Below are 20758 nucleotides of genomic sequence, written 5' to 3'. Positions count from 1 at the left end.
AGTCTCCCTATAGAACTACACATTGAGTAGTTACAATGGGCCATCTTACCTCACCATGACCCTCAACTGGATAATATTCCTTCTCTGGCCCTCAAATACTATTTATTACATAGTTACAGTCTCTAGACCATCTCTCTTGCTTCCTAGAAATGCACATTGTGTAATCACAAAGCCTCTTCCTCAAGCCAGTACATTTTTCTGGATTACTTAGTATCATATAGACTAGGATTTTTCTAGACTGATGCCATCTTTTCATGAGTGATTCCCATCTATAGGTATCTTATCTTGATTGGATTATGTTTAAGGATAATTCTTTGTTAATCATGCAGAAAGACACTTATGAAGTTGAAACCATGAAGAGATCATCCAAGTGAGAAGATGAAGGGGAACTAGCTTATAACACAAGACTAAAGATCAAGATCACATGAAGACTCTATATCAATCAGCATCCTGGAGGATGAAGATGAATCACATGCAACATCTATATTGAAGACACAAGAACAACAATAAGAATGAAATCTTGACATTGACACATCACTATGAAGTTCCATGTCATAAGTAAAAAGTCATGGCTTTTAAAAGTGTCATCACAATGTCATATGTGTCATTGTGTTTGGCCACATGATGTGGAGTCTAATTATGTATTTCTAAAAATGAGAAAAATGTAAATTTGTGGAAGTCCAAGGGTCACATGAAAAATGTGAAAAGTCACATGTAGACTAAAGAGTCACTAGGAAAAGTCCAAGAGTCTTGTAGCAACTCAAGAGTGACTTGGAAATCGAATAGTCATGAGGGGAGATCAAGAGTCATGAGGATATGAAACTTCATTCCTCTTGTTATAAATACACCATCATAACTCAAGCAAATGGATTTTGGAGGCCTAGCCTTTGGAAAGCTAGACTTGGATTCTCTACCTTGGAATAGGAGAGAAACAAATTCCTTGGAGAAGTAAGAAGTGACTTAATGTTCCACTACTGGAGCTAGTGGCTTTCCATTGTAATTGTGTACTTAGATATTTCACCTAATAATCATATGCTTAATGAACCAACACATTTTCATGCATATCTCGTGAATATTGTAATAATATTCTTTAGATGTTTGTGGTATATGTTTTGTTCATATGTACTAAGGAAATTTAACTACTTCATTGGCTTTGGAACTTATCTCGTTGAATGTGTGTTGTATTTTCTTTAATGCTCATTGTGTTTATGTGAACTATTTCACTAGCTAGCTAATGAAATTTTTCTTTCTCTCATGTGCCTATCTTAGTATAGTACCATTACTTTGCTTCTAGAGACTACTCATACTTACCTCTCATGAAATTCTCCTTTTATGCATTGCAATTGGTGTTTAACAATGTTAACTTTCTCGTTGATTTCAAAGGTTTTTGCATACTCTCTTGTATTATTCATTGCAGGCAAGGAAAAGATTAGAGTTATGATGGTTGGGCCGATAATCAGGATGGGGCTCCTACTCCAAATGGTGTGAGGTCTAATTGGGACTTCACATCAGGGAGACCCCCTTAGTTGACAAATTTCCAGCACCATCAATAGTTGGTGCTAAAAGGAGGGCCGAATGACAAGTTAGCGCTCGTTGAGTCTATTTTCAATCTCTTATTGTAAATGGCTCATTCCCAAATCATACTTCTATGGTGTTTTTAAAATAGGTCCATTTGTAAAATTTTAATCCCTAATGAACCTCTTTATCACCTGTCTCAATTAAGTTTTATGGTGAGTGTGATACATCCATAACCAGACATATCTTTCAGTTTTTCTAGTTTTGTGAATCTTATGAAATTGATTGTGAAGATATTTATTGTGTGATTTTCTTTCTCACCCTTGAAGCCTATGTTAACCATTTGTTCCATACCTTACCATATTCTTCCATTCATTCATTTGATCAATTCCTCAAGGAGATTTATTAAGCCTTCAATAGGTATGATTACGAGATGTTCTTAAAAGGATTAATCAACTAAGAATGGACCCCAATCAATCAATTGAGAATTTTTCTAATAGATTCCTTCACATATGTTATGAATTCATAGAAGAAGATAGAGATTAGGATTTATTTAAACAAAAGTTTAAGTGCTTGGTTCAAATCTCTTTACATGGTGAGTCTGAACCCCATGATGTTTTTGATCTCCCAAATTTTGTAAAGCATGAGACACCTCTAATTTAAGAGGAGGAACCTACTATTCCTTTTGTCCCTTTTCCTCCTCCTTGTTCAATCTCTATGTGGGTGCCTCATTGTCATGATTTCAAAGTTGGGAAATCTGAAAATCAAACTGTTGATCTGTCTCTTCAATCTTCACCCACTTTCAATGAATCAGATTCGATCAAGGAAACACTAGAATGGTTTATGGAGCTTAAGGTGAAGGTTAATCCCTCCACTTTTCAAGAAGATATTAACAATCATAAATTCAGTCTTGAGTCTGATTTGAATACATATAATCCTATATCATCTCTTTCTCATGATCCCTTGCCCCTTGATTCGCTTGATCAATATTTTCCAAATCCAAGTCGTGAATGGATCCAAGGTAGTCACATTTCACAGGTAGAGAACCAAAAAGGTGATAATTCCTTAGATCTTTCTTTTCTTTTAGAAATTCCTATATGCGAAGGTGATGTTCCTTTAAACTCAACTGATTTTGAATCTACTAATCTAAGTAGTTAATCAAATGAAACTAATTTGTTTAATCAATCTAAAGTCTTGGGAAACCATCATTCTAGTGATGATGTCTCTATTGACGTACATGGTGATGAATGTCCAAGTGCACCTATTTAACTTTCATTTTCTCAAGAAGATTTCAATTCCAAAGATTTAGTTCTAGAATATGATTTGGTGAAAGAAGATGTTCTTATGGAATCTTCCTCTTCAACTCACTATCCCTTGTGCCTTATTGTTTGCAATACATTAACTTGTCAAGAAGACACATTATACTCTTCAAGTTCATCAGTTAATGATCATATTTATGATTTTCCACAGGTTAGTGAGATTATACATGATGAAGGGGAAGGTGAGGAAATAATCAAGTATCCATTCCATTCCTTATCATTTCTAGTCTTGTATGAAGAAAATTTTTCCGTTCAGGTAACTCATGTGATTTTTCTAATCTATCCATCCTTAAATGTTGAATTATAAGCATCTTGTCATTTGGGTAATGTGTTAGTTGAGCTTAAAAATTATGGTCAAATCAGTGATATAGAGGGATGCCATCTGGATAGCAGTGATATTATGAAAATTATTGGCAGTAGATTTCAACACACCATGCATGATTTGATCCAATCTTTACAATGTAATTCTACGATCCTTGAAATTTTCAGGACTTGTTAGGAAGTGTTGGCTTATTGGGGCCTGACCCAGGTTTGAAGTTAATTAGCCAAAAAATCCCTATACTATAGGCCCTTTCAGAAACAGTCTGCGGAGCGTGGATTGAGGTCTAACCCGATGCAGTATGGGGGGATGCTCGAACCTGGTTTTCACACCTTGGAGATGTCTGAGGGGTTGATTTGTTCCAACTGCGAATACCTTCATGTAGGTTACTTTGCACACTTTCCTGACCTGTGAGGCCTTCACGCCCTGTATTATTCACCTTCGCGCAGCCCTAACTAGTGGTTGTGGGGCTTTCGCGCTGCTAGAGGAGTAATCTCCATTATTTCCCCAAGTCACACCCGAGATCTTACTTATCTTCTTACAACAGTTAGTTATCTTTTTGTAAACAAATTCCTTATATTATATTATTTATTCAACACATTCATATGAGTTCGAACAGAAAATAAACAATAAACTTGTAATTCAAACCCAATATACTTCAATGCACAAAATAGGAAAAGATACATAGAAATATGGTAAAACTTCTCTTTTATTAATTCTTCTAATGGTTACAGACTCGACTTGACCAATGCACTCAGCTACAGGGGTCCACACACTCAGCTGCAGAATACTAGGCCTCTCTGCACTTAGCTACCGAGCCTTCTCCTACTCTACGACCCAAAGCCATGACTTACACTTCGACTCAATGCTTCATCAATTTCTTAGATTCATCCATGCTTAGATTATTTCTACACTTAGAGCCTCACTCTATTTATACAATTCCATGGTCCGCGGACCATGGGTAGATCTTTCAAACCGACATTACATTACAAAAATAAGGGCAGAAAACCTAATGACTCTATTACGACTTCGCGCTCCGTGCCCACAAGTCGCAAAGTCTTTACAATGGATTTAGTCAAAACATGGGATTTAAACCCCAAAACTTGCCTTGGGGGATTCCACACCCAACAAGCCCCTAAGACAAACATCGAGACTCGCCCTCGAGCCACTCTGTCGGTGCAGAGATCTTTGCGTGAAGACGTCCCCACTCTGCTTAGACTGCTGCAAGGTCGACAACACACTGAGCAGCTACCTATTGAATCTATTGTACTCATTGTTCCAAGACCACGGTGTTGGAACTACTTCCCTGGATCTGTTTATAGTCTCATGCCTTCTTCTAGCTACTTGGAGCATGAAGACTATGCTTCTATCAGCTAGTTAGATAGTCGGGCCACCCTTGTATGACTTCAATTGATTGCCATTCACTTTGCCTGGGAAAGGTTCTCCATTTAGATTTACCAGTTGTACCATGCCTCCGTCTATGACATCCTTAACAACATACGGTCCCAGCCAATGCATTCTGAATTTTCCCCAGAATTTATCAAACTTACTGTCATACAGTAACACCAAATCATTTACCTTAAAGGTGTGCAAGTTAATATGTCGATTATGCCATGCCTTTTCATGTTGCTTTTGTACCTATTGATGGAATCCAGCCAAAAACCGTTCCTCTTTGAGTTCCTCCAACTGTGAGAGCCGCTCCTCCAGGGCTATGCGGTCCGTCATACCTATGAGCGATGTTAAGCGCAGACTAGGTACAATATAATCCATTGGCATTATGGATTCCACTCCAAAGACCAACCAGAAAGGTGTCTGTCCCATCAATATCTTGCAAGTTGTCCTATAAGCCCATAATACTGCAGGTACTCGGAGGTCCGAATCACTTTGCTGCACGTTGCATACTTTAGTCAGAACAGTCTCCAATATTTTGTTAAATGCTTCTATTGTCCCATTGGCTTGTGGGTGATACAGTGTGCTTTTCTGATGATACACCTGAAACTCTTCCATTAGCACGTTGATTGTTTCGTTTAGGAAATGTGTACCGCAATTTCTCATCAAGATCTTCGAGCATCCATAGCATGTCAATACGTGTTCAAATAGAAACTTCACGGTCATGGCAGCCATGCAATCTTTTACTGACTATGCTTCTGCCCAAGGATTCAGGTACTCTGTCACAGTGATAATGTGTCGGGTGCCCGTCTTTCCCTGAGGTTTGGTAGGTCCTACAAAGACGATCACCCACATTTCAAAGGGTTGGAGTGTCATTTGCAGATTCAAAGGCATCTCATCCCTCTGCAATGGTTTACCTGTTCTTTGACATACATCACAGGCCTTGCAATGTGCTTTTGAATCTTGATGAAGGGTTGGCCACCATAACCCTTCGTGAAGAATCTTTTGCGTAGTCGCTTGCCCTGCATAATGTCCTCCTGCATCACCCCCATGCGTGTCCGTGAGGATATGACTTCGTTCAAATTCAGGTACATACCTTTGCAGTATCTCATCATTGTCCATATTATATAGGTGCCCTACGATGACAAAAAAATCTATCGCATGCACCACCAGTTCCTTCTTTTGCTGGACAGAGTACTCTTTCGGTGCAGTTCTAGTTGTGAGAAAGTGGATTATGTCTTCAAAGTGTCCATCCACTACGCGCACAGAAAAGGGCTACATGTCAGGTAATCCTTCATCTAGACTAGTAGGATCTTGTCTTGTTGCAATGTGCGATAGGTGATCTGGTCCCACATTAAGGCATCCAAGATTCACAACTACCTAAAAATCATATTCTTGGAATAATAAAAGCCACCTGCATATGCGCTCCCCCGACATAGGCTTGTTGACCAAGTATTTCAGCACAGAATAATCTGTATACATCTTGAAGTGTCCCCCTAGCAGATAGTACTAATATTTTTGGAGCACGTACACCATAGCCAATCCTTCACGTTCAGTTGTGGAATAGTTCTTTTCTGCTTTAGACAACCTGTGACTAGCAAACACGGTAGGGTGATCCAAGCCCTCTCCACCCTCCCATGTTAGTACCACTCCCAGCGCTATACACGACATGTCAACATGGACATGAAACTCCTCATCCCATTTTGTGAAGACCAGGATCGACGTAGAGGCCAATTTTTCTTTTAGTACCTCTAGGCTCTTCATGCAGTCATCATTCCAACAAAACATGAAATCATTTTTTAACAACTTCTCCATCAGTGTGGTGATATGGGAATAGATTTTGATGAACTTCCTGTAATACCCGTTATGTCCCAGGGTAGCACACAACTGTTTGACGCTTCGTGATTCTTCCAAATTCAGAATCACCACAATCTTTGCAAGGTCTACCATCAGTCCCTATTTTAAAACCACATGTCTCAACAGGTTCCCAAAGGGAACGAGGAACATACACTTCTTAATGTTCAACGCGATTTGGTGTCATCAGCAGGTATCCAGCATCAAGCGTAAGCTTGCTATATGGTGCTTAACCAATCCAAATACAGTCCAATAATCCAGATAAACCTCCAAGAACCTATGGATATATTCCTTGAATGCTACAACAAATATGTGCGAAATGATGGCCAACATGTTCTTCAACCCAAAGGGCAAAACAGTGTATTGAAAGCAGCCCCACTAAGTCATGAAGGTTGTCTTATTCCAATCTTTTGGCACGATTTTGATCTGGTGGTACCCTGAAATCCATCCGTGAAAGAATATGCTTCCCAACCACTGACATTTTCCAATACTTCATCTGTAAATGGAATTGGGAATGGATCACGCACACATGCATCATTAATTTTTTTGAGGTCCACGCATATCCTTATCTCGCCCTTCTGCTTCTTTTCCTGCACTACCATAGGGCATACCCAATCAGATTCTTCCACTGGCTCAATGATTCCAGCTGCGAGCATCTTGTCTAGTTCTACATAGACCTTGTCTTTGTACTTCAGGTTCAAGCGGTAAGGCCTCTGCTTAAATCGCTTTGTGTCGAGCTTTAATATGATCCACATAAATCCTAAATTTATGATGATTCCTTTTAAGTCTGTGATCTTGGTCGGGAATAGGTCCTAGTACTCGCGAAGTAACTTAGCGACCTTATCCACTGTCGCATGATCCTAGTAGTCGTTGAGCATTGCACACTTAGGTTCGGTTTCCGTACCAATGTTTACCTGCTTTGTCTTTATTGGCGCGGTTATGTCAGGGTCTTCAATCAGTGGTCCTTGAAACTCGCGATGGCCTTCAGTTTCAGGAATGTTAACTTTTCGTGGATCTTCATCATCTTCCTTAGTATTTACATTATAACACTCCAACGCGTAGCTCAGTTGAGTAGCCCATTCAGGCTTAATCAATTCTATTGGCTCCTAGGGTATCTTAAAGATAGTTTCTTTTACTACTTGTAGCCCATCATCAACAATGTCCCACCAGCGATCCTCAAACGTGAAGGTTAATAGGAACCCTTCATGCAAGATATCCCTTTCAATCATCCCATGGCGGAGCTCTGTCTCTATATACCAGTTCATGGGTATAACATTTAGGGCATGATAGAGCAAGTGCACCCACTCAGGTTATGGCTCTTCCCCATGGACCTTTGTCCACTTGGCAAGGTGTGTGAGTGGTTCATCCCGTCTGTTAGTCACATCTAAGGCTTTCCAAAACGTATGCACATCATTCTCTTGCATTCGCGCCAGTCCTCAAAGCTTCCTTGGTGTGTACCCCACCACCTTGCAGGCGTAGCACGTAGAACTTATTTCAAGGCCTCGAAACGTTGTTTTTCTGGCACCTCTCTTTCAAATCTGTTCAGGAAGGCATCTACCTCTCTTAACCCATCATACGTAGGAAGATCCCTTACTTATGTTGATATGCATCACATCAATCTTGTCATCATGTTGTAGTTCAGCGTGGTTACCTTGTGTTACTAGTTCTACCATTGCTCTATCTCTTCATCCAAATATGACATAGAGGAGCTTTCATGCTCCCATGAGATTCACCCATCTATGGTGGAATTTACCTAGTTTTTCTCTCGCATGGTTATCTTGTAGATGCAGTTTAAGTCATCTTCACTTTCATAGTCACGCACTGGCTACATGTAGCGCAATCCTTCTGCAGGGTCCAAAGGTATGACTATGCGCAGAGACTTTTTCTCGAAAATCATCTTGCGCTTCTTCAGATTTATCACCCCGTTCATGTCAGTGGCCCAATTGATCCCTAATAGCGTGGGGTAGGGATTGTTGTCATCAACAATCTTTATCACTTCAAAATCTGCCAGCGCGCTTGCTCCTTCAATATCCACAGTGATTCCCTACAATATTCCCATAGGTAGGATCTTTTGTTGGTTCACCATTCACATACCATTGTAGTGTAGGCCTTCCCATGCACTCCCATGTCTGCTTCAGCAGAACGTTCGTGTCCAATCCTAGATCCAGAATTACTTGGTCCATCTCATATTCTCCAATCTACACAGTCAATCTCATTTCCCTTCCCGTCCTTGTCACATTCTTTCCAATCTTCTAGACTACGGAGGGTTCTCCTGGCGCAGTCCCAATGCATCTATTTATGATTTCCTGCAGTCCCTTGATAGCCTTACTATCGCGCAGTAGCTTCATGCATGTTTCTAGGAACATCATGAGCATTGATAGGTCCATTTTTGGCTCCGGTCTGTCTTTGCTTCCTGAAGTGGAGGCATCAATGAAGCTCTTCCTAACTTCCATGAAGGTTTCCTTAACGCGCTCGAAATCAAACTCTCGTTCTTTTGTCAGAGCCTTGCAAACCTAAGTACTATCTTCCGACTACTTGCCTTTATCATCGCCTGTCGTCATTCCACTTTGGAGCACAATTTTTACCTTGGGGTCTTCCTCGCGCGGCTCATACCTCATCATTTACAGGTTCTAAGTTGGGGCAGGTTGGAGCACTCCCTTGTCACACAACCTAGCTATAAGTTTGGGACAATCCTCCATCTCATGATAAAAAAAGGTACAATATAGACATGATGGACCTGTTGGATTGGTACGATCACAGGCATAATGTCCTGAACTTCCGCAATTGTAATAGATCAACTGTCTGTGACCTCTTCTAGGTCGTCCTCCACCTCGGCCTCGTCCTCGCCCCTGAAATCTGGTTCGCGCCACTCTTGCATTCTAGTCAAGGGGCCGCATTTTGGCCTTAACTCTGTAGGTGGGAGTCTTATCCATCATTAGCTTATAGCTTCTATAGGTGTGCTCATCATCTCCCACTGATCGACATAAATTATAGAACAATTATTGTGATTTCTGTGTGTACTTCTACAACAAATGGTAGTTGTCCGTAGCATGCTTTCCTCCTATTTGACAAATTGCGCACCACAAAGTAGGCACCACACTAGGTCCTGCTTGGGCCTCTGGTCCTAACGAAATCAGTCCTCCTCCCGCGAGGTAATTCGCGAACACTGGGTAGTGGTCCTTGTCACGTCCCTGACCCTTACATTTAACACACCATACCTTGTCGCGCACTTCTAGGTGAGCTGTCCTATCCTGTTTTAGAATCTGCATCTCAAGGCACAAGTTTTTCAACTACACATGAATCTACTGAAATCCCAGTTTGGGATCTTGTATCGGGTTCTCATGCAGCCTCAACGTGATTTCCAAGGCCTCTGCCTGAGTTGTTAACCTTTGTTGTGACATTACGTTCCTTAAAATGTAGCGTTAGCGATGCTACAAACCATTTGCGATGTTGTCCATATGTCAAATTCATATTAGCTTTGCGAATTGTGCACTTCATTCTCTGATCCAACTCCCAAGGAGTATCACATGGTAGCATCATGATCTCGTTGAACCCAATAATCGATTGTGCCTCTGTCTTCGGCCTGCTAAATTCTCTGTTCAACGCAGTTCGGATGTTTGTGATCCCCGCATTCGGATTGTCATTAGAATGCTTAATATACCATGTCAGCATGCAATCCTATAGAGTGCTGACCAATTTCGGTTTCTTTATATTGTCATCCGTAAATCCCTGCGCTTCCCATACAGCTTTTATCATGAACCAAAACTGGTCTGTATCTTCATTTCCTACTCCCTTGAACACCAACAACCTTATCGTGCTTGCCATATTGACTCATAGTGGTGGTGGAGGTGGTATGGGTGAAGATGGGGGTGAAGACGGTAAAATTGGCAGTGGTGTGGGTGGGGGTGGTATGCACGGAATCCTTTGCCTTATCAAATTGATTGCACTTCTCGGTGAGACGTTCACGAGCTCTTCCTCGTCCCCTCGCAGAGGTGAAATTAAGGGGCTAGTTTCTAGTTCTGCACTACCTTCATTGCTGTAAATTCTCCCACTTCGCATAGCCCCAAACATCAATGTATTCGCATAATCTGCTTTTCACACTGTAGCATTCTAATCCAAGTGTTCAGAGACTTAATGTACTTACCTCGTGGTCCTTTGAGAAAGTGTAGTTCTGCCTCGCTATAGCTGACTGAAGTATCTACCTTGAACTCAATAATGAATCCTTCTATAATTCGATCAAGCCAATGATCAACAGCGAGCGCGATCTTATCCTTCGATGCTTCCAATCTGCGCACCAAATCTAGAGTCCACAGAATAGTATTATCAAGTTTCCATCTTCCTTGGCTATCTTCTAGCTTCACAATCCACTCATATAGCTCAATAGGGAAAGATGTGAAGAAAATTTTGTGCATTTCCATGTACAAGTAGCAGTCGAACCACTTTTCCTTTGATAGTCACGAATTCTTGTTCTCCTGCACCGCGAACTCGTGAATCTTCCTACCCAACCAGTATTCAGTTTCTTTCTTAGTTGGATTCTAGTGATACGATATCAGACATCTCTATGCAGATTCTGGTCCCGGCAACAAAACCATTTGTTGGCTTGTTGGGGCCTAGCCCAGGTTCGGAGTTAATTAGCTAAACAAATCCATATACTGCTGGCCCTTTTGGCAACAGTCCGTGGAGCGTGAACTGAGGTCTTATTTATTCAATTTAGTATTTCCTAAATTGCTACATTAATTATCAACCCGAGAGTCGTAAACTGATGAAGTGTGGTGCACTATATGTGCAAGACAACCTCTTTCTTACTTTTTTTATTGTTTTCAATTTTATTGTGTTTTGGGGTTTTGTCTTTGTTTGTCTCCTAATGCGAATGAAAGTCCCATTCCTAAGTTTTAAGAATACTTTAGAAGGCAAATATGGATATAGATTTAAGACAAGGTTTTATGTCCCTTATGATAACTTCCAAAGCTTAACACTTCAAAGGATCTCAAAACATACTAGTGATAAAATTAGTACTTGAACAGGAATGCAAATGTGTAGCTTTTCAAATCAATCAAATGATGAAATATTGATCATGAAATCACTATCTCTGCTGCTCATCTAAATACAGAAATACAAGTTAAACTATTGCACTCAAACAAACCAAAAGTTGTAGACTAATGAAAGTAAGATCAATTGACTTCACTTATAATCTGATAGCCCGCCAAGTAGCTTTTTGGGGTTAAACCATGGCTCCGGAGATAATGTCAAATAACATGAAGAATTGATATCTAAATTACCTACTTGCAAATGAAAGTAAAATCAAGTCACTCCACTTATAATCCGATAGCTCGCCAAGTAGCTTTTCGGGGTTAAGCCATGGCTCTGGAGATAACGTCAATAACATGAAGAACTTGATATCTAATTGCAGAAATGAAAGTAAAATCAAATCACTTCACTCATAATCCGATAGCTCGCCAAGTAGCTTTTCGGGGTTAAGCCATGGCTCTGGAGATAACGTCAAATGACATGAAGAATTTGATATCTAAACTAACTAACAACAACAAATAAATAAGACTGAAATCAAAGCATAACTGAAATTGAAAAGCTAAAAAAAACAAAGTCAGCAGAGAGGCCAATCTCATGTCACTATTTAATGCAAAAATTATATGAAAACGCTTGAGCATAACCTATCCTGAAACACACTGATCAGTGTTAGCAAAAATATACAATGCTGGAAAATAATGTACAGGAATGAAACATTAACTCCATAACTGAATTATGAAATATATACAGGTGAACAAGCTATGAAATATCTACAATGAAAATAAGAAAACAATACGTGAAGACTTTACAAAAATAAAGAAACAAAACCTCAGCTAGCAGGGGCCCTCTGCACAGCCTTGGTTAATACGCTGTCAATCCGAAATTATGCTCACACAGTTATAAGAAACATAGCCTTTATATTGCAAAACAGAGGAAGTATCCTCTCGGTACAACAGCAGGACTAATTCTATGGAAACATTATATAAACTAACAATAAGGCTATCTCCAAAAAACTAACTACATGCGTTTGCAAATGCGTTATTTATAGAGGAAATTACATAACTGTTTTTTCTATGAAAAACCTTCAGCAGAGGACACATAAAAATACAGAACCCGTGAGCTTAGCGTCTTGGTTGCCATGATCATTCAATCTAAAAAAGGTGGACGTTGGATTTGCATCGTGGAGATGGTCTATAGCTATCAAAAGGGATCCATGGATCTAGGAACAGTCTTGGACATTTCACATGCTGAAAACAGAGACTCCTTATTTGACCGTCATTTGACCAAGGCTTTCCTTTACGAATTTGGCTAAATAGATCGGACCTGGTCCATGTACAGATCATTCCTGAACTGCCCACATGCCTCGTTTTACTTACCGACACATGTAACCTATAGATTAATAAAAACAGTTGCGGAATCATGAGTCAACTGCGGAAAGTGGTTGCATTCCGCAGTTGATGAAAAAAATCTAAGTCAAATAGAAAACACAAAAATATGGTTAGAAAACCACTTGACTGCACTCTTATAATCAATATGTAATCATCTTTGATATCTTATGAGGCACTGGTCAGGGGAAAAAGGTCTAGGAAAGTATGTAGAAGAGAGGTAGTTTTAGGGCTCAACATACCCCCACTGTGAAGGTGTTGCATGTCCTCATGCAACCAAAACTATGACCATCCTCCCTTCAGTTCATTTGTTCTGAGACCTCTGCTAATACATCTAGCCTTCTTTTCTTCTTCCTTGATACCACTGTGATCCTAGTCTTCCTCATTAGGCACCTGTATTTGAGGTTGAAAAGAGCTGTGCTCAACCTCCTGTTCTTTTTCTTCAATTTCCTATTTTTCTTCCGCCACAGCCCAAGATGCAACATGGTGTTATCATGGATAATTTTATCCAACCTCCTCTGTTCTTTCAACGATTCATTTTCTCTTTTGATGTGTCTATTCAGGACTTCCTGTTTTAGTGATTGGATTAAAACTTCCTGGGTTGTATTAGGCTGAATAGATGAAGTGCCTTGATCTGTTGCAGTCTTCTCCAACGATTCAATAAAATGATACATTTCTTGCTGGGTTGGATCTATTTCAGTTGTAGCCTTTCTTGGGCTGACCCCAAAATCTAGTTGAGAAGGACTGATCTCAAAATATGGTTGAAAAAAAGCAGAATGTTGTGGGCTATGGCTAGGAGGGACTGCTGGAGACTGTTCTAGTGTTTCCCCTCCTAATTCTATGAAGTAGGCCCCTTTATTTTGTACTTTCTTTAGTTTACCTTTAAGTCTAGAGCTCCTCCTTAGATTCTGTGAGCTGGTGTCTCCTTTCCCTACACTCTGTTTTCTTTCCCTTTTCCCTTTGTTGTAGCTGATTGTTCTTTAAGGTAGATTAGTCTTTCAGAAAGTATTTGATCCTCTTCTGAGGAAGGTTCTGGGGTTTGATAGGGAGCTTCAATGTTTCTTTTCCCCTTTAGTTTCCCTTGCTTCATAACCTCAGTTCTTTCTTTCCTACTTTCAGACAGCTTCTCTTCCTTACTAGTTTCTTTAGCTATGTTAGTAGGAGTATCTTGAATGTTCATACTTGTTTTCTTTCTCCTACTTTTCCTTGCTGAGCTACTTTCTGGTGTTTCAGGTGTGTTCTGAAAGAAGTTTCTAATCAATAACTGTTCCCAAGTGTCCTTTCTTTCTTTCAATTGTTTTTCAATCATAATTTTAACAAGGCTGTGATGGTAAAGGTGAGGCTCTACATCATCCAGATTCTTTTGTACAATTGTGGACATATTTTTTAGGCTACTCAACAGGAAATAAGGCAAATTGATGGTTTGATTTTCCAGAAAATTCATTAGTAACCTAATTTGGTACATGTACATGGACCCAAACCATCCTTCACATGTAATAAACTTCTTAATTATCAATAATAAACTAGTACACTTTTCCTCTAGAGTAGAGACAGGGTTTCCGTGTTTGAAAATGGTTATATCCATACCTGGGTTACGCAAAATAATCCTCCAAGCCCTCTCATCAAAGTCTTTTTGTTTGAACCACCATTCCCCCTCCTGTGGGAGCTCCATTGCTACTGCAATGGATGTCTTTGTGACTGAAAATTTAAGATCTCCAACCTCAACTTCCATGCCATTAAAAGACTTTGCAAATGTCTTCGTGACTTCTTTATTGTGACCTCTGAATTTCTGGATAAATTGCAGCCACCATGCCTTCCTTAATATGCTTTTTAACTGTGGATAACCCTCGATGAATTTAGGCCCATCTGGCTCTGGTCTTACGAGAAGGCCCATTCCTTCCTCCTGCCTTAAAAATACCTCTGTGGGTGATGGATTGTAAGTGTTAGATTGACAGAGGTGGAACGGTTGTGTGAGTAGAAGATGGTGAAGGATTGTGGAGCAAACCAGTAGTTGTAAAACAAAATAACACAGAACATGCAGTGAAAATGAGTTCATGGAGTAGAGGCCTGTATAAACAGGCCAGTACTAACAAATGAAACTTCAATGGGAGAGTATGGAAATAGAGTGAGTCTGGCAGAGTTTTGAATTAAAAGGATGCGGAGTGGATATTAGCACGCTCATAAAATGACTGTGGATTTGTGCAGCAGAGAAGAGCCGTGGTCAAATAGATTATGTCATCATAATTACCCAATTCAACAGGTGGAATGAAGATGTACAATTAAGTACGAGTTAGATTCAAAGGCGGATCATGAGGCCATTAGAAATTGATGCGAAGTTCGTGGTGGAATTATGAAAAGGTCATGGAGGAGTTATGAAAGCTATCAATGTGAATCATTACACATAATGGAGCCGGTGGTTTTACAACTATATAGATTATGTGCTTTAAAATGCTATTTGAAATGAATTTTGCTCATACCTTAGAATCTTACCACTTCTGTCCACTGAACTTTGATTGGCTACTTCTTGTTGGTGCTTTAGGTGCTAACATCTTCAAAATATCTTCCTCTTCCATACCTGCATTTGGTTTTTATCATTATTTGGCTAACATCTGATTGTTAGTGCTGAGTAATAGAGTATTAGCTGCGGAATCAACAATCAGCTACGGAATCAGTATTCAACTGCGGAATCAAAATTCAGCTTCGGAAACTGACACAATGAACATATAACTGAATGGATATGGATGGAAATGAATGATGATTGAATGAATGATATATGAAAACTAGACATGAAAGGACTTTTACTGGTGAAATGTGATGATGAAATGGAATGAAGTGAAGTGAAATGACATGAAATGGAACAACTATGAATGAAATGAGAGGGATTTTCTTTTTGGAAAATATACGGTGTCAAAAGTTTCTGATTTTCGCCCTGTATTTTCTGTATAAGACTGCCAATCAGTGATTGGTTTTTAGGCTTATGCAATTTTTTTTTTTAAGAAACAATGAAAAGAACAAAGACTAGGCTGGTGGAGAAGAAGGATTCTTCTTCACCAGCCTTATTACAGAATTATCTTGAAAGATTTTGACAAATATCTCCTTTGAGAGTGGCTTATGATAGATCTTCAATCTGTGACCATTCACAATGAGAGGAGTTTGATACTCATCAATGGTTTTGATTCTTACCACTCCATTACTAAAGACTTTTTCAATCTCGTATGGCCCAAGCCAATGAGTCTGAAATTTACCTTTGAAATCTTTGAACTTGGAATCAAATAGCAATGCCCAATCTCCTTTTTGAAACTTTTTCTCCTTGATGTATTTGTCATGCCACTTAGCTCTTTGATATTGAACTAGATCAGTTATTAGGATTGCTTCTTATCTGATCCCATCTAGTTCATTCAACTACTCCATTCTATGCTTTTGAGCTTCTGATAGATCCATTCCCAATTGAACTGCCATCTTGAAGGTTCTAACTTGGAACTCAATGGGGAGCAGAACTTCTTTCCCATAAACAAGTTCATAGGGAGAATGTCTTGTTTTGTTCCTCCATGTTGTTCTATAGGCCCATAAGGCTTCAGGAAGCCTCTCTGTCCAATCTCTTCTGTGTAGATGAATAGTCTTGGTAATGATGCCTTCAATAACTTTGTTTGTGGACTCCACTTGACCATTTTCTTGTGGATGGTAAGGAGTAGATTTTCTGTGCTTGACATTGTACTCTTCCATCAGCTTCTTCACTAGTTTGGATGTGAATTGACCTCCCTGATCTGTCACAATTTTCTTGGAACACCAAAGCGAGTAAAAATACCTCATAAAGAAAACTAACAACTGAATGCTCAGTAGAAAAAAATAATGCTTTGGCTTCTACCCATTTAGTGACATAATCAGTACATAGCAATATATACTTTCTCTGTTTAGATGGTGGATTAATAGGTCCAATAAAGTCTAAAGCCCATTTTTCAAAGGGTTCGATGAGTACCTATTCTTGTAATGGCATCTCATTTGAGAGGGTAGGTTTCCCTACTCTTTGGCAACTGTCACATCTTTTGACATATTGTTTTGCATCTTTGAAGAGGGACGGTCAATAATATCCTAAAGAAAGGATTTTATAGGTTGTCCTTTTGTCAACAAAGTGTCCACTGCATGGTTCATCATGATATGCTTTGAGAATATCAGGCATTTCATCTTCCCTAACACATCTTTTGATCACAAGATCTGGCCCTATCTTAAACAATTCGTTAGAAATCCATGAATATTTTGAACTCTCCTGAATAATCTTTCTTCTTTCACTAGGAAATAAATGTGGAGGTAGTTTCAATGTAACCAAATAGTTAGCTATATCTGCATACCAAGGAGTCTTAGTAGTTACTCCAAATAAATATTCATCAAGAAACTTGTCCTCTACAGGAGAATCTTCTTTAGTATTCTGAATCCTAGATAAGAAATCAGCTACTATGTTTTGTTTCCCTGGTCTATCTAACATAGTAATATTGAATTCCTGTAAAAGTAGGAGCCACCTTGTAACTTTGCCATTAGTAATGAGTTTGTTCATTAGATATCTAATTGCAGAATGATCAGTATGAATAAAAGTTTCATAGCCTGTTATATAATGTCTGAACTTATTGATTGCATGAACAACAGATAAGAACTCTTTTTCAGTCACAGTATAATTCAACTCAGTGGGAGTTAAATTTTTATTGGTATAGTAAATGGCATAAGGAACTAAATATTTTTGTCCCAACACAGCCCCTAGAGCTATATATCAAGCATCTATAGAAATATGGAAAGGAAGTTTTCAATTTGGTCCTCTCAAGATAGGCGCTTTAGATATCCTTGTTTTCAAAGTTTCAAATGCTGATTGGCAATCAGGACCCCATTTGAATTCACAGTATTTTGTAAATTGTTTAAAGAGTGGAGATGCTATTTTGGTGAAGTTTTCTATAAATCTTCTATAATATCTAGTAAATCCCAGAAAACTTCTAACATATTTTTGACAATTTGGAATAGGTAACTTGGAGATGACTTCAACTTTTGATCTATCAACTTTAATCCCATCCCCTGAAATATGATGTCCTAAAACAATACCTTCAGTAAAATTCATAAAGCATTTTTCATGGCTTAATGAAAGGTTTGTTTCTTTACATATTATAAGGACTTTTTCCAAATTTTCTAATGCCTCTTCAAATGAATTACCATAAACTGTACAATCATCCATATATACCTCTACACAATCATGGATTATATTAGAAAAAATTCCTAGTACTGCTCTTTGGAATGTTGCGGGTGCATTACATAATCCAAAAGGAAGCACTCGATAAGCAAAAGTTCCCCATGGACAATTAAATGTGGTCTTATCTTGATCCTCAGATGCTACCTGAATTTGATTATAACCACTAAAACCATCCAGAAATGAAAAGTACTTTTTTCCTGCTAATGTATCTAATACTTGATCAATAAAGGGCAAAGGAAAGTGATCCTTTAAATTTGCTTTACTCAATTCCCTGTAATCAATGCACACTCTCCATTTACCATTCTTTTTGGGTACTATAACCAAAGGAGAAACCCATCGGCTATCTGAAATTGGGTAAATGAAGTTTACATTGAGTAGTTTTTGGAGTTCTTCTTTCACAATCTCCCTAAGATTTGGATTCATCCTTCTCTGAGGTTGTTTGATTGGTCTCCTGTTTTCCTCGATATAGATATGATGGATGCAAGTCTTAGGGTCAATACCTTTCATATCAGTATAATCCCATGCAAATGCAACAGAGTGTTTTTGCAATATTTTGGTTAGCTCTTCCTGTTGTGACTTTTCCAAATTTTTGTTGATATTCAGTGTTTTAGCTGGAAAAATTTCAATGGTAGAACTACCAAACTCTTCCATAGAGTAAAGAGACATTTTCCTTGATGATCAATATTCAATATCAGAATCTAACTGGAATTGTGCGTGGTCATATTCTGAAGATGTTTCAAAATTTTCTAATGTGTTCAAAATTTGACTATCTTCACTAATTTTAAAGATAGTAAAGACAGGTTGTATAATATCTTCATCATTGACCCATTCATTGTCTTCTACCTCTGTAATTGCTTTTTCTGGAGGATACAAATTGAATTTCTTTGTCAAACTACCATAAGAAATATACATATCCCCAGATCAACAACTAATGAAAGCATCAGCTGTGGCTAGCCAAGGTCTTCCTAAGATGAGTGGGCGCCCTCCTAAATTACTCTTGGGAGTCAAAATCATGAAGTCTATTGGATATTCCCAAGAATCTAAGGAGACTGAAATATCTTCTAATACATCATCTGGTTTGATTATTGATCTACCTGCAAGTTGCAGTAAGGTGGGTGTAAAAAGAAGATTAGGAAGTTTGAGTTGTTCCATAGTCTATCTACTCATAATGTTTATAGCAACCCCTAAGTCAATCAAAGTGTTTGGAATTTCTATCCCACTTATATGTGTCTTGACAATTGAACTACCTGGATCCACATATTACTGCATGGTAATTTTTCCCATCATGATATCTGCAATTTTTCCTACCAGGTGGAGTCTTTTTGTATCATTTGAATACCTCATCCTTATGATTGGTGGGCATACAATAATACAGGTATCTATTCTAAAATGTTTTTTTCATATCATTCCAAGTCCTAATAGATTGAGTGACTAATCCCATGAACCATTTCAAAGCAGCTCCTTTCAATGTTGAAGGAAACAATTTGAGTTTTTGAGAGTCTTCCATATAGTCATAGGTTCGGCACAAGACTTCAAACTCAAATAGAAATGTTTCAGGATCCTCACTTCGCAACCCATAAAAGTTTGGGAGGACAGATGGTGAAATATTTTTCATGGTTGTGTGGGTTTCCTCATCAGCTATAGGTAATCCAAATGAGTCATCTCCTTCCTTATTTCCCCCAATATTACCTCTACCTCCTCCATTGTTACCTCCATTATTTTATCTTCCTCTACCTCTACCCCCTCCTCCAAATCCATCTACTACTTCTTCTGTCATGATAGTTTCCTTGGTGTCTTCTGGTTCTTCTATTAATGGCTGACGAGAGATATTTTCTCCCTTTCCTTCTTCTTCAGGTGATTCTATTTCTTTGATTACAATATGTTCCCCTGTAGAAGTGACGAAAGGTTCTTCTCCTAAATCAGATTTAGTAGATAGTGTGGGAGAATCTTCTAATTCAGCTGCTGCCCCTTGAATTCTAGGAATCCTAAGGTTGGGAGTATGAGTCTGGGATGGAGGTGTATCTTGTTTATGCCTTGAAGTAGCTGGAGTTGTGAAAATCAAACTTTTGGCCCTAGCTATGAGCCTTCCCCTATAATCTCTTGCTCTATGCATGTCATTTTTTTATATTTTTTTTTTTATTTAGGCTAATAATTCTTTTTCTAATCTTCCAGATCACACTAGGTGCAAGAAGAGAGCATACTCAAGAAATTATTGAACTAATAACTCTCTTTTCTAATCCTCCAAATCACACTAGGTGCAAGAGGAGGGAATACTTCAAGAAGTTATCAATTTTTCCCTCTTTTTTTTATGTAAGAGATTGGCTACCTAGTTACACTTCCCTGGCAACGGCGCTAGAATGTTTAGTCAATTTAGTATGTCCTAAATTTCTACATTAATTATCAACCCGGGAGTCGTAAACTGATGAAGTGTGGTGCACTATATGTGCAAGACAACCTTTTTCTTAATTTTTTTATTGTTTTCAATTTTATTTTGTTTTGGGGTTTTGTCTTTGTTTGTCTCCTAATGCAAATGAAAATCCTATTCCTAAGTTTTAAGAATACTTTAGAAGGAAAGTATGGATATAGATTTAAGACAAGGTTTTATGTCCCTTATGATAACTTCCAGAGCTTAACACTTCAAAGGATCTCAAAACATACTAGTGATAAAATTAGTACTTGAACATGAATGTAAATGTGCAGCTTTTCAAATCAATCAAATGATGAA

The sequence above is a fragment of the Pinus tabuliformis genome, chromosome 6 (genome assembly GCF_031772625.1).
Source record: "Pinus tabuliformis cultivar Carrire ecotype Pingquan chromosome 6, CPIR1, whole genome shotgun sequence".
In the NCBI taxonomy this organism is placed as follows: Eukaryota; Viridiplantae; Streptophyta; class Pinopsida; order Pinales; family Pinaceae; genus Pinus; species Pinus tabuliformis.
The sequence above is the reverse complement of the archived record's forward strand: the minus strand, read 5'-3'. Positions refer to the sequence as shown.